We start from the raw sequence: 12492 nt of genomic DNA on the forward strand, positions 1-12492 counted from the left end.
CATCACGTGTATTACTTTCTCCTCACTTTGAGTAGAAAATCTCCCTTGCGGACAATCCTTTATGTCATGCCCACTCTTTAAACATCTAAAATATAATTTTTCCTTTCTGGCCTTCTCAAACTCTTCACTAGACACAGGGCCCTTGTGCGCTCCTTGCCGCACTGTCGAAGCAAGGGACTTGCCAATACACCGTGTGCGAGCCACAAACGGCTCCAAGCACACAACAAGCCTAAACTAGCAAGCTCAAGAAAACAAAGGGTGTGTCACTCACCGCTCTACGCTTGCCTTCGTGGTGGATTCCTCGCCGCGATGAAGAAGAAGCTGCAGTCGTGCCGCGCTCAACCGCTTCGCCGCCGTCGTGCCTTCGTAATGCTCGATCGCACACACACTCTCCCTCTCTCCCTCTCTCTCACACACACACACAAGGAGGTGAAGAAGAAGAAGATGGAGATGGAGCAAGAGCACTCTTAAATTGCACAAATGAGAGAATGAGTAAAAATTAGGTTTAGTTGGCTTTTATAGGAGCTCACCCCATTCACACTTGGGCGCCCATGCTTAACCAACTAATCCCTTGAATGTCCAAGTTAAATGCGCCTCTCATCGACGATCACTCTACCTTTCCCTATTGGACCGACAAGCCCGGTACCTGACTCTAAATAATACAACGTTTATAGATCATAGGGTGTCCGTGTGCCGTGAGGGTTAACATGCCCCCCTTCCTGATGTAGATTCCTTCCTCAGAAGCTATTGAGTTGAAGCTGGTTCGTCGAGGTGGAAGAGCATTTGAGATGAATGTCCTTAGCCTTCTTCAGTCACTGCAAAATCAAACAACATTGGCACAGTAATTGCATTCTCTTAAAAAGCATATGCAGTTTTAGGTAGACACATTGATTGGAAAAAGAATTTCAAACAATTTGTCAGTAATGAACATTAAATTTCAATGTAATCAAATGCATAAACAGATGTAAAGGTAGAAAATTAAACAAGTCTGGGGTCGCTAATTTGACGGTCGAAAGGCACTAGAGATCGAATATTAATACCATGGGTAAGCTTCTTAATTTTCTGTGGTCAATTAAGTTGTTTAATCACGAGAGCCAAGTATTCATGTTCGAGGGCTGACTAGAGGCTATACCTAGAAGACCTTGTAGTTAAGCTACCATAAAAGGAATTTCTCATGAAATCATCGCCTGACTGATTACTTTTTCTTTGACCCCCCAAGGTCTTTTCACACTGATTCAATTTGATGTGTGTGCTTATTTTGTATGCCTTGGGTTTTTTGCTTTTCAAGGAAAAGCGCCCACACTGGGAACCTCTAGGGCTCTAGTACCATAGGCAATACATGTGAGTGAAGTACCAAATCAAGCTGAGATTTCTCTTCCAGCTTAAAATTTTACATTGTGGCACTTTGATTTTTTGCTTGTTCATTTTCAGCATTTTAATTTTGTAACTTTGGGAGGTCATATAACACTGTTACATTCCCCAGGCTCATCACATTAGTAAACTCCCTTTATAATACTTAAGCTAAAGGTCACTAGTGTTAAGCCCACTAGAAAGCCCTAGTACATTTCATACAATGCTGCCTAAATCGGATTAAGAACCTAAGTAACCATTGTTTATTAGGAAGGCATTCCCCATGGTATTAAGAGAAGATTTCTAATACCTAGCTTGGTCAAACTAGCTTAGTCGGACTGCTTGATTTTTACACCTAAACAAGTGATTATGACAAAACATTACATTGAATTAAATGTTTGATACTAAGCCAATGCGCTGAATATTATGCTACCAATCACAATCAAAGCAGACAAACATGCATGCACAAAAGATAAGGGCAATGCTAATGGACAAGAAACACCTGTTTGTGTTGATGGTCGCGCTTGATTTGAAGGTTCCATGAAGGTCCAAATCCTATCAATAGCAACACGCTCCTGTACACACTAGGAAACAAAATGAATACCTCCAGGAGGCACATCAGTGGGAAAAGAGAACTTTGCTAATCACTCAACTCTAAAACAGAAACACTCCTATCGTACTAATCTTACCTACCCTCCATCACTCAAGTGATGAGGATCAAAGGTGTTTTATGGCATAGGTTTCTGTTTCACTGTACCAGATGTGACATGTGTAGGTCTGAGTCAATGTTTTGACTTTAATGTGCATACTCGTTTGCTAATTGCTCTTGCTCTTTATTTTTTGTTTTTGTGAGTATAAAGCTTTATATGTACATTCCCTAAGATTGGAAATTAAGAGGTCAGGGAAAAAGGTTGAGAGGAAAACAAATGAATGATGACTGTCAGCAAACACTCCCCCCTTCCTTGGGTAGATCATACCGTTTGAAATGAGCTTGTCACCCTTTGAAACCAATTATTCCAGTTGGTAATAGGTGAGGATTTTTGCCAGTAGTTTTCTATTACCCTAGGTGCCTCATCAAGCTGCAAGGGTGGTAAGGTACTCTCCCAGGATCGAACTTGAAGTGGTTCATCAGGTGATTCTTGAACACTGGGAGGTGTGGATTCTTTTGTAGCTTCATGGAGGTCCGCTACTATAGATGGAGGCTGTGTAGAAGCTTTTACCTCTATGGATGTATTACATGAGGAGCTAGAATCTTCATGGGACTCCCCCCTTCCTGAGCTAGGTGGAACAAATCGTTCTTTCTTTGGTACCCAAACTAGCTCTAGAACGGGTGTGTAACATTCCATGATTTTTTCCTTCCCGCGATTTTCAATTTGTTTTGGAGCCACAGGATTGGGTTTACATGGGCCAGGTGATAGGTAAGAGCACAATCTACGTTTTGGCACCCAGATTTGATCATTTCCTTGATAGTAGCCTTGGGCTTCCAATAGTCGTTTAGGGATCCATCGCAACATTTTCTTACTTTTCTTGGAGCGAGTGGTACGTTTCTTACAAGGCTTCTGTTTTTTAGCACTAGCTATGGTCACTAAGGAAGCTTTAGGGACCCACTTGTATGTTTTCTTCGTTACATTAGGATGAGTCTTGTCGGAAGCGATATGCATTGCTTGTAGCATATTTAAGGGTATAGGCATTTCAACCCCCTCAGGTGTTACCCAGGTTGTCCCCCTATTTCCCCAAGTGTCTATGGTTGATGCTAGGTGGACCCAATCCACATTGTCTGATTCCGTCATACCCGGTAACACATCCATGTAAGGAGAATCTTGGCCAATGTCTGTATCCTTCTTACAAGTGTAACAATATTGTAGTGGGGCCGAGTGAACTGTGGTGTCAGAGCGATGATCAATAATGGTTTTACTCCCTAAGGGGTGTACCTTACCAGTCACCAAATCCACTCTAAGGACAGAGTCTTGGAATTGCAAATAGACATGATTTTTAGACCAATCGTGAACCATTTGTGCTTCCCTCATGAATGGTCGTCCTAAAATCATTTCATATGACATAAGGTGTTTAGAGAAATCCATTACAATGAACGTATGTTGTACCTTGTGTCCTAGAACTTTGATCTTAAGATCCTTGAGCATCCCCATAGGTTTGGCTATGGTACCATTTGCCATCTTTACCACAATGTTAGTAACACTGAGGCGGGGTTTTCCCATGGATTCCCAACAATCTTTTGTAACGATGCTAACTCCCGCACCACCATCAAGAATTCCCTTTATAGTTAATCCCTTGGTAGTGATGGGTAGGGTCGCATTAGACTCGTCGCCTTCAAAATACTGCCCTAATTCGTTAATGGGTACCTCAATCACAGACTCATGTCCATCTAAGTCAAGTGATTGCACATGATTTTCCTCATCAATCATAATCGAGTCAGGCCTATTTGGTTGCGCAAACTGCGGTAATCCCGTTCGTAGCTCTCCATTAAGGAATGCTCGAAGTGCAAGGAATAACTCAGGATCTCCATACAGCTTTGCTATGATCGTGGTTCGGACCTCAGAAGACATGAAGTCCACTAGTTTGGCAACATTCATTGGCGTTTTGCAAGGTGTAGGTCCTTGACTAGGAACTGGTGAGGATGGAATCTCATATTCCTCAATGGGATCAGGTATTCCTTCGTTAAATATCCTTTCCAACAAGAAGGGTGTATGCTCACTTTCTGATGTCCTGTCCTCACTCCCTTCTTGGATGATACTAGATATGGCTAACGGTCTATGGTTCATGTGGGGTGGATGAACTTGCGTGGGAAACATTGTGTCATGAATTTTGATATGCATGGGTTCTGGTTCTAGTTTCCTTTGAGTCTCCTCTACTAAACCTCTTAGATGTTTCACCTGCTTAATCTCGTCTACTGGGTTTGGGTATGTCCCAATCATCTTTTTACGATTTTTCCCTTTTTGCCCCTGCGATTTATCTTGGGGGTCTTGGATTGGATTTGGAAACACTTGTGGTGTTTTCAGAGGCTCTTTATGGTTTTCTCTTATTTGGTTTTCATTTGGTTCCATGTTACGGTTTTCTTTGTCGGTCTTTCCCTTTGTGGTATTGGTTCTAGTCTCCATTGTCTCGACTGAATCTGAATCATCCTCGAGGTCATTCATATACACGGGGTCATCTCCTGTTCCTATGTTTGTTTTGGAACTTGGCTTTGAATTTTCCGTATTCTGCGACTTCTTCCTTCGTGTCTTCTTTTTCTTTGCTTGGATAATTGATGCGGTATCTCTCTCTTCGAGGATATGTCCTGGCCCTTGAAGCATGGACCGTGTAATCGCATAAGCAGGTGCGACGGGTGGTATTGGCGATGTCACACTAGCAATTTCGACCAAATTTAGGGGTGTGATTTTAGGCGCATTTGGGTTATAGGGGCATTGGGCAATCAAGTGATCTATGCCACAACGATTACATGTGAGTATTGGCATTGCAGACGTGCTCCCTTGATTCACTTGCATCTGTGCAGCATTCTTTTGCAGCCTAATAGGGCACTCCGCTACTCGATGTGGTCCACCACACTCGTAGCATTGAAGAGGTGGCCTCCTAGCCTGGGTGTTGATATTTTGACCTCTGGATGCGAGAGCAGCAGCTTGATAAACCGGCTTGACTTGTCCCCAACAATCTTCCATGTAGTATATAGGACACTCTTTCAATGTATCAAGTCCGTAGGCAATACTAGTGTCTATTTCCTCCTCACAGCCATCTGGATAAGCATTTGATGGCTCGCAACCCACTTGGTTCATAGGGGCGACTCTTGGATGCGGGGGCTGCGGTCCTAGCACAGGAGGTGGTAGCGGTGTAGCTTGTACAACATTTTGAGATCTAGGGACCATGTGTTGCGGTAGTTGCTCAACAGGTGGAGTAGGCATCAATACAGGAGCTCGAGGCGCATCCGTCCAGGCTACAGGTGGTCTATTTGCCATCATACGTTTGATCATTAAACAATCCTTAGCTTGGTGACCATACCTACCACATGCGTTGCAAGTTCCATTAAATTTTACTCTAAACGTAGGGCACTCACTAGTGCTATGTGGACCTAAGCAAATGGAACACCATTGTTGCTCCCTTCTTGGATACATGTGACTATTTTGAGGGGGTCGATTATCCTTAAGAGACTCTTGGATTGCCTTGGTGAGGTCTGTCAAGAATGTCTCAAATACCTTTGGCTCATTGGCAATGGGCTTTGCAGTCATGGGTTCATACTCAATGGCTTGTGAGCTAGTGGATCTCGTGTCGGTAGACACCCTCATGCCTGCTATCATCAAGTTGTCCTCTAATTGGATTGCATTGGCAGTGACATCTTCCCAGGTTGTGATACCTCTAATCACTAGTCCATTATAGATTCCTTCATTCCTCAACCCTCGAATGAATCGATCAAGCAGTTGGTTATTATTGAAGCGCTCATTTACAGGGCAGCGAGAGTTTAAGTGCTTTAGACGACTAATGAAGTCCCTTACTGACTCTCCTTCCTTACGTTCGGCCTTCTGTAGCTGAGATGCTACACCCCAAAGCACACCTTCTCGTATGTACTCCTTTAGAAACAACCTTCGAAGGGTAGGGTAGATTGTTTTCTCGTCCACCCTTAGGGTCCTATACCAATCTCCAGCCTTCCCACTTAATGTCAAGCTTAAGGCATTGCACTTATGTAGTTCGTTGCGTTCCCCTAAGGAATCACATACTTGTTCAAACACTTCAATGTGTTTTCTAGCATCTTCGTCCCCATTGAATTTTTGCGTGAGTTTGGCAATTTGTACTGCCTTACTTCTAGGCTCTCTATCAGATGCATGACGCATATTTTCCGCGATAGATCGACCTATGGTTTGAGCAAACGCTGCCAAGTCACCTATGTGAGGAGGCAGGGCCGGTGGAGGTACTCTTGGAATCATATGTGGGAGAGGAACGGGTACTGGTCTTGGCATATGTGTAGATGATGCAGGATATGGAACATAACCGGGCATAGGTCCACTCGGATAAGAGCTAGGGAGCGGCACTCGAGGAGCATAAGCAAGTGGTACAATTGGAGGTGTGGGGGCCATGTGTGCATAAGGGGCTAGAGGCACATATGGTCGAGGCCCCATATTAGGTACTACAACACTAGGTAGTGGCACTGCGCTAACCGTAGATGTCATCGGTACATTCTCTGTCAGGCTTATCCCTGGAGTGAGCACTGTGTTTTCCTTGATAGAGGGTTGAGCTAAGTTAGGGAAGCTAAAGTTTTCGCTCGGAGGCTCAGATTGCATAGAGACCCCAGGTGAAATGACGTAAGATGGGTCCATGGGGCTCATTAGAGGAGTCTCCATTTGTGATAGAGTAGGCTGTTGAGCCTTGCTCGTATCCAGAAATCTCATGGGGCCAGTTGAGAGTATATTTACCCCTCGGTTTTGCCTTTCTGATTGAATAATGCCATGGATAACATTACAGATCATTTTCTGTTGATCTTCGATGCTCGTGGCACTAGAGGTGGATTGTACAATCTCTATCCATCCTACATGGTAGGCGTGGCCAGAGTGTAGATCCGTCAACACCTCAGTGTGGAGGTCGTATGTCCAATGATCATTAATGAACAATCCTTCTAGAGTCGACGTGTTAACGGTTTCTTGTGAGGTAGAAGCAATGTTGCTCCCCGTGGTTTTACTTGTCACCAACGGTACTCTAGAGGGAACTTCTGAAGGAGGCAGCTCAACAGGGCCTTCTTGGTAAGAAGTTGGTAGGATATCCACATGGACACTCTTTGGGGGTGTGGGGTCCACGTGCGATGTGAAAGGAGATTCCACTTCCCCACCCCCTTCGTGTGCTTCATTTGCATCAGGTTCCGAGCGAGTAGCTCTACCTAATGTTTCCATGAAACGGCTAAACATACTAGTACTAGGCTGTGGAGCTTTGGGAGGTGCATGGCCTTCTCTCTCAGTGTTTTGGGTAGGGTATGCTTCCATGATTTCTGAGTCGGAGGAGGAATCACTAGCGGCTATTTTAGGGTCTTGGGTGGTGCTACCTTGTGTCCCCGCTGAGGGTCTAGAGCTTATCGTGGATGGGTAATGGGTGTCCGTATGAACAGAGGCACCCTCAATATGCTCGTGTTCTAGCACCCACCCAGAGCGTAAGTGCATGTGCTTTTGATACCCTAAGGTGTCAAAAAGCTGCTCTAGGAGGCCTTGTGACTAGTTTTTAGCGTGTTTTTTGTTTGTTTTTTTGCTAGATTTTTTAAAGCGTGTCGTGGAATGGGCCGTGTGATAGCTCGAAACGAGCGTATCGGTCAGAGGGTCGTGCCGTGCTTTACAGCCCTCCGTTTGGTCACTCTATGCCCTCGGAATCCCTAAAACTGTCAATTTCCAGTAGGGAACTAGGCCCAAACTAGAAAGTCTAAGGGTGCAAGTGGGAAGAGAAAGGAGGAGAGTGGAGGACTTGTCCCACATGCTCTCATTCTCTCTTGAGGGAGTAGGGTATATATATAAGAGTGAGTCTAGTATACATCACAAAACTGAGGATTGAGGCCTGGGCCTGGGCTTGGGCTTGGGCTTGGGCTTGGGCTTGGGCTTGGGCTTGGGAAAATGATCCCGATCCCGATCTATCTTTTATACAAACCAACCCGTCCGTTTTAAGAGTCACGTTTTTTATTTTCGAAAAATTTCGCCGCCCGCTCACTCGCGTTTTTAATTTCCGATTTTTTTTTTTGTAATATTTTTTTTTCCGAATTAATTTTTTTTTTTGGGTGCAGAAAATACAGAAATTGAAAACGCAGGTATGCAAAAAATGCAGAAAACGCAGATATGCAGAAAATTGAAAAACGCAAAAATGCAGAAATTGCAGAAAATTGCAGAAATTGCAGACAAAACGCAAAAATTGCAGAAAATGCAGAAATTGCAGGAAAAAACGCAGAAATTGCAGAAAATTAAAAAACGCAGAAATGCAAAAAATTACAGAAATTGAAAACGCCGAACTTGAAAATGCAGAAATTGCGGAAATTGAAAAAACGCAGACAGTAGCAGAAATTGAAACTTGACAGCAAATGCAGAAAACGCAAAAAATAGAAATCTCCACACACTCCTTCCCTGCCTTTCCTATGATAGAAATTGCACCACAAGGAAGCGTAAAGTGCTAACCGAGCTTAGTGTAGGGCATATCCCCGGCAGCGACGCCAAAAATGTGCGCTCCTTGCCGCACTGTCGAAGCAAGGGACTTGCCAATACACCGTGTGCGAGCCACAAACGGCTCCAAGCACACAACAAGCCTAAACTAGCAAGCTCAAGAAAACAAAGGGTGTGTCACTCACCGCTCTACGCTCGCCTTCGTGGTGGATTCCTCGCCGCGATGAAGAAGAAGCTGCAGTCGTGCTGCGCTCAACCGCTTCGCCGCCGTCGTGCCTTCGTAATGCTCGATCGCACACACACTCTCCCTCTCTCTCTCTCTCACACACACACACACAAGGAGGTGAAGAAGAAGAAGATGGAGATGGAGCAAGAGCACTCTTCAATTGCACAAATGAGAGAATGAGTAAAAATTAGGTTTAGTTGGCTTTTATAGGAGCTCACCCCATTCACACTTGGGCGCCCATGCTTAACCAACTAATCCCTTGAATGTCCAAGTTAAAGTGCGCCTCTCATCGACGATCACTCTACCTTTCCCTATTGGACCGACAAGCCCGGTACCTGACTCTAAATAATACAACGTTTATAGATCATAGGGTGTCCGTGTGCCGTGAGGGTTAACAGCCCTAGATCCCTTGGGTTTCTTGGATGCCTCAGATGTAGCTACTATAAATTTCTTTTATTGTGCCCCCATGTTGTGTGCGTGCATTTTGATGTGTAGTATCAGGCATGTGAGAGTTATGTTATGCTTTCTCATTGGGATCGTCGTGTGTACATGTGCTTGCATTATAGCTTCCTCAAGAATCTTAGGATCCTAGGTTTTGACATGCTTCTTAAGCTCTGGTATCAACCTATGGATAAACCCACACACTTGCTAGAAGTCATCAAGACCTTCCTGTTTAAGAATGACATCATGATAGTGTGAGATATACTCCAACAATGTCTAATGTGGATGCATAGAGCACCTATTCCATGCAGATTAGTTTTTGTCCTTTTCACTGGTGGAAAAGAATTCTTTTCTAAACATATCTTGAAAGACTGCCCATGACTGTGGTAAGAGACCCTTCTCCTTGAGAGACATTTAGGCCTTGTCTTCTAGTGTCAGACTTGTTGGAAGGGGGAAAGGGGAAACACACACAAATGCCTCTCTATAGCTCCAGTGAAATCACAACACCCCAATCCTCTCAAAAAACCATATCAAACAACCAAAATTGCCCCATGCTCCAAGCTCCCATCGTTACAAGGTATCAATGATGCACGGCCATGATGCCAAGGTGTGGGATACTCCGTGACCGATCCGAATCACTTCCCTGAGTATTGATATATGATGTTAGTGCCAGATAGTTATGCTACAAACGTTCGATCGCAGTAACCCACTAACATTGGCGCCATTGCCAAAGAAAGTGATCCTTAGGTGGTGAGTGACCTAGTTGTAGCTGTAGCTTTCTTATCTTTAGATTTTGATAAATGTTCTACTTACACCTTAGTAGTCAAGCAACTAGACATGGGGTTGAGTGCTTGGTAGAGGCGAACTTGCTAGATCTACTCTTGAGAGGCATAGGGAGTTGTGAGTGAGATACGAAAAGCATTTCATTATGCATTTTTCTCAATGCTTTGAAACTACTATTCCATCATCCATTTCACTTTTAATTTTGCAATGTTTGTTTGTTTTTGTTCCTAGATTCATTTTAGCACTTAGGAGTAGGCTAAGTAGCAACCTTTACCATCAAAAAGGGGTTGAAAAGTTCAGGGTAAAAACCGTGGAAAACCATATTTTGGCAAATTAGACCTTAATTTTGAAAATTGGAAAATTTGATGGTTAGATCTTAATAGTTGATAAAAAACCCAAAAATTGTGTGAAAAGGGGATAAACAAACCCAAGAGAAGCAATCTAGGAAGTTTCATCCAATTTGGTGGAGGAACATGGATCACGATCCATGTATCTCTGTGATTGTTTGAACAAAAATGGATATCATTGGGTCAAGGGTGGTTCCTAGTCACTGAATACACAATTTTGGAGAAAAATTGACATTGAAAACACACTCAAAATCAAGAAATTGAGCAAAAGGCACAAAAACCTTGGAATTTGACCAAAATTTATGGCTTTCTAACTTTAAGACCTCTCCACAAAAGTAGAGGTATGCCTAAATCTCACCTTAAGAAAAAACTTGTTAATGCACTACATTAGCATGATCACTCATAGGAACACATCCATAGTTAAACCATTATTCATTCAATGTTCATGCTCTACTCTTACACAATCAATAAAATGAATTTTTACAATCACTACCATTAAATTACAAGTTAATGCACTCTAAAATTTTGCATTTGCAACTCATAATTTGCACTAGAACATATGTAGCAACATAGATATGAATGGAGTAGAGACCCATCTTCCACGAGGGTGGCCAACTTAAAAGTGGCCACATAGCCATCATTTCTCATTAGCTGAAGGGAAAAATATATCAAGAAATCAAAAGCGATTTTGAAACAAGCTATCTGATAGATGACTAAAATTTCTTTCTTAATTCATCTAAAATATCCAAAGCAATTCTTTACTAATTTTGCAAACAAGTGCATAGTGTTCTTAGAAGATATCCTTCCATTTAGATCAAACTTACCATTTTGCAAGTATCTATCTATTAACTAATGGATGCAATGTTGTAACTTAAAAGAATTTACACTAAGTTATAAAATTCTAAAAACTAAAGACCCATCTTGGACTAATAAATAACAAGGGTTTTCGACGGTTGATGTGCATGAACATTTTTATCAATAGGAATGCTATTTGGATCGTCCTCTTGGTTATGTGTGGCCTTGATCCTCTTTTGAGTGATCTCTTTTAAGTGACCTCTTCCTCCATTTGTGGCTTTCGATTTTCTCACTTTTTGGTGTATTTGCATCTTGGGGAGGGTCACTATGTATAAGTTGTGTATATCGCGTACATTCAATTACTATTTTCAAAACTCCTTATCTGTAAATTTTTGACAACTAAAATACACCCTTCTCCTATTCAATCTGTAATTTTTTTTCCAATTTCATTTTATGATACCCTTTTGTATGTGAAAATGTGAGAAAATATAAAATAGAAAACCCCTTCTGCTGCACTCACGTGATAGTCACATAATTATTAAGTGACTCCCCCCCGTTTGCATAATCTCAAACTAAGAAACATGTATCAAAAACTCAGCCAATGCAAAGCCTTACACAAATGTACACATCAAAGCTCAACAACCACATAAAACTTGATCAAGTGTTCTAGGCTTGCTAGCAAATCTATTAGTTGGAGAAAACTTCAAGAACCAAGATAATTTTGCTCTACTTTGATGCAATTCCTAAAGGTGCAGTAGATACAACGCCATCAAATACCATACAGTTTATCAAATCATATGGAAATAAAAGCACATATGCATACATTACTTTTTAAATAAAAATAATGTATTAATGATTTGAGTACTATTTTGATTAGCCTAAAGAATAAGTTTAGCTTGCAAGTAGGTCCAAAAAATTGATGTAAAAGCTCAAGACTTTGTAAAATGTGGTCTTGCATCACTAAGTTTAGAACTCTTGTGTGATGTGACTCCAAGAATACCAAGTTCAAATAGGATACGTGACTCCTAGATGTGGTAAGGTCCAGATCTATAATTCAATAAGAAGACTTCATGATGACTACCTGAAAAACTATTTCACCCTAAAAACATATGCTTAATTCTTGTTAACAACAGTTCAGTATGGACTCATTATTATAATTCATACAAAGCAGTTGAAGTAGTCTTATGATTTACTTAGATGGATGATGAGTTCCCTTATTGTATCTCTATTCCATGATTCATGCTAACATTCACAAAGTTTAGAGAATGTCAATGGTTTGCTTCTATCCAAAAATCATTAAGGTACCTTTTTTTTAATCTTAGAGAAGCTACTCGATTGTATGGGAAACTAGTTAGGGTGCCTGCAATATGAGTACTAGTCATGATTGTTTTTAGTTTATGGTACCTTGTTTTAAGTTTCA

Source organism: Adiantum capillus-veneris, chromosome 1 (genome assembly GCF_014529385.1).
Source record: "Adiantum capillus-veneris isolate H3 chromosome 1, ASM1452938v2, whole genome shotgun sequence".
NCBI lineage: Eukaryota > Viridiplantae > Streptophyta > Polypodiopsida > Polypodiales > Pteridaceae > Adiantum > Adiantum capillus-veneris.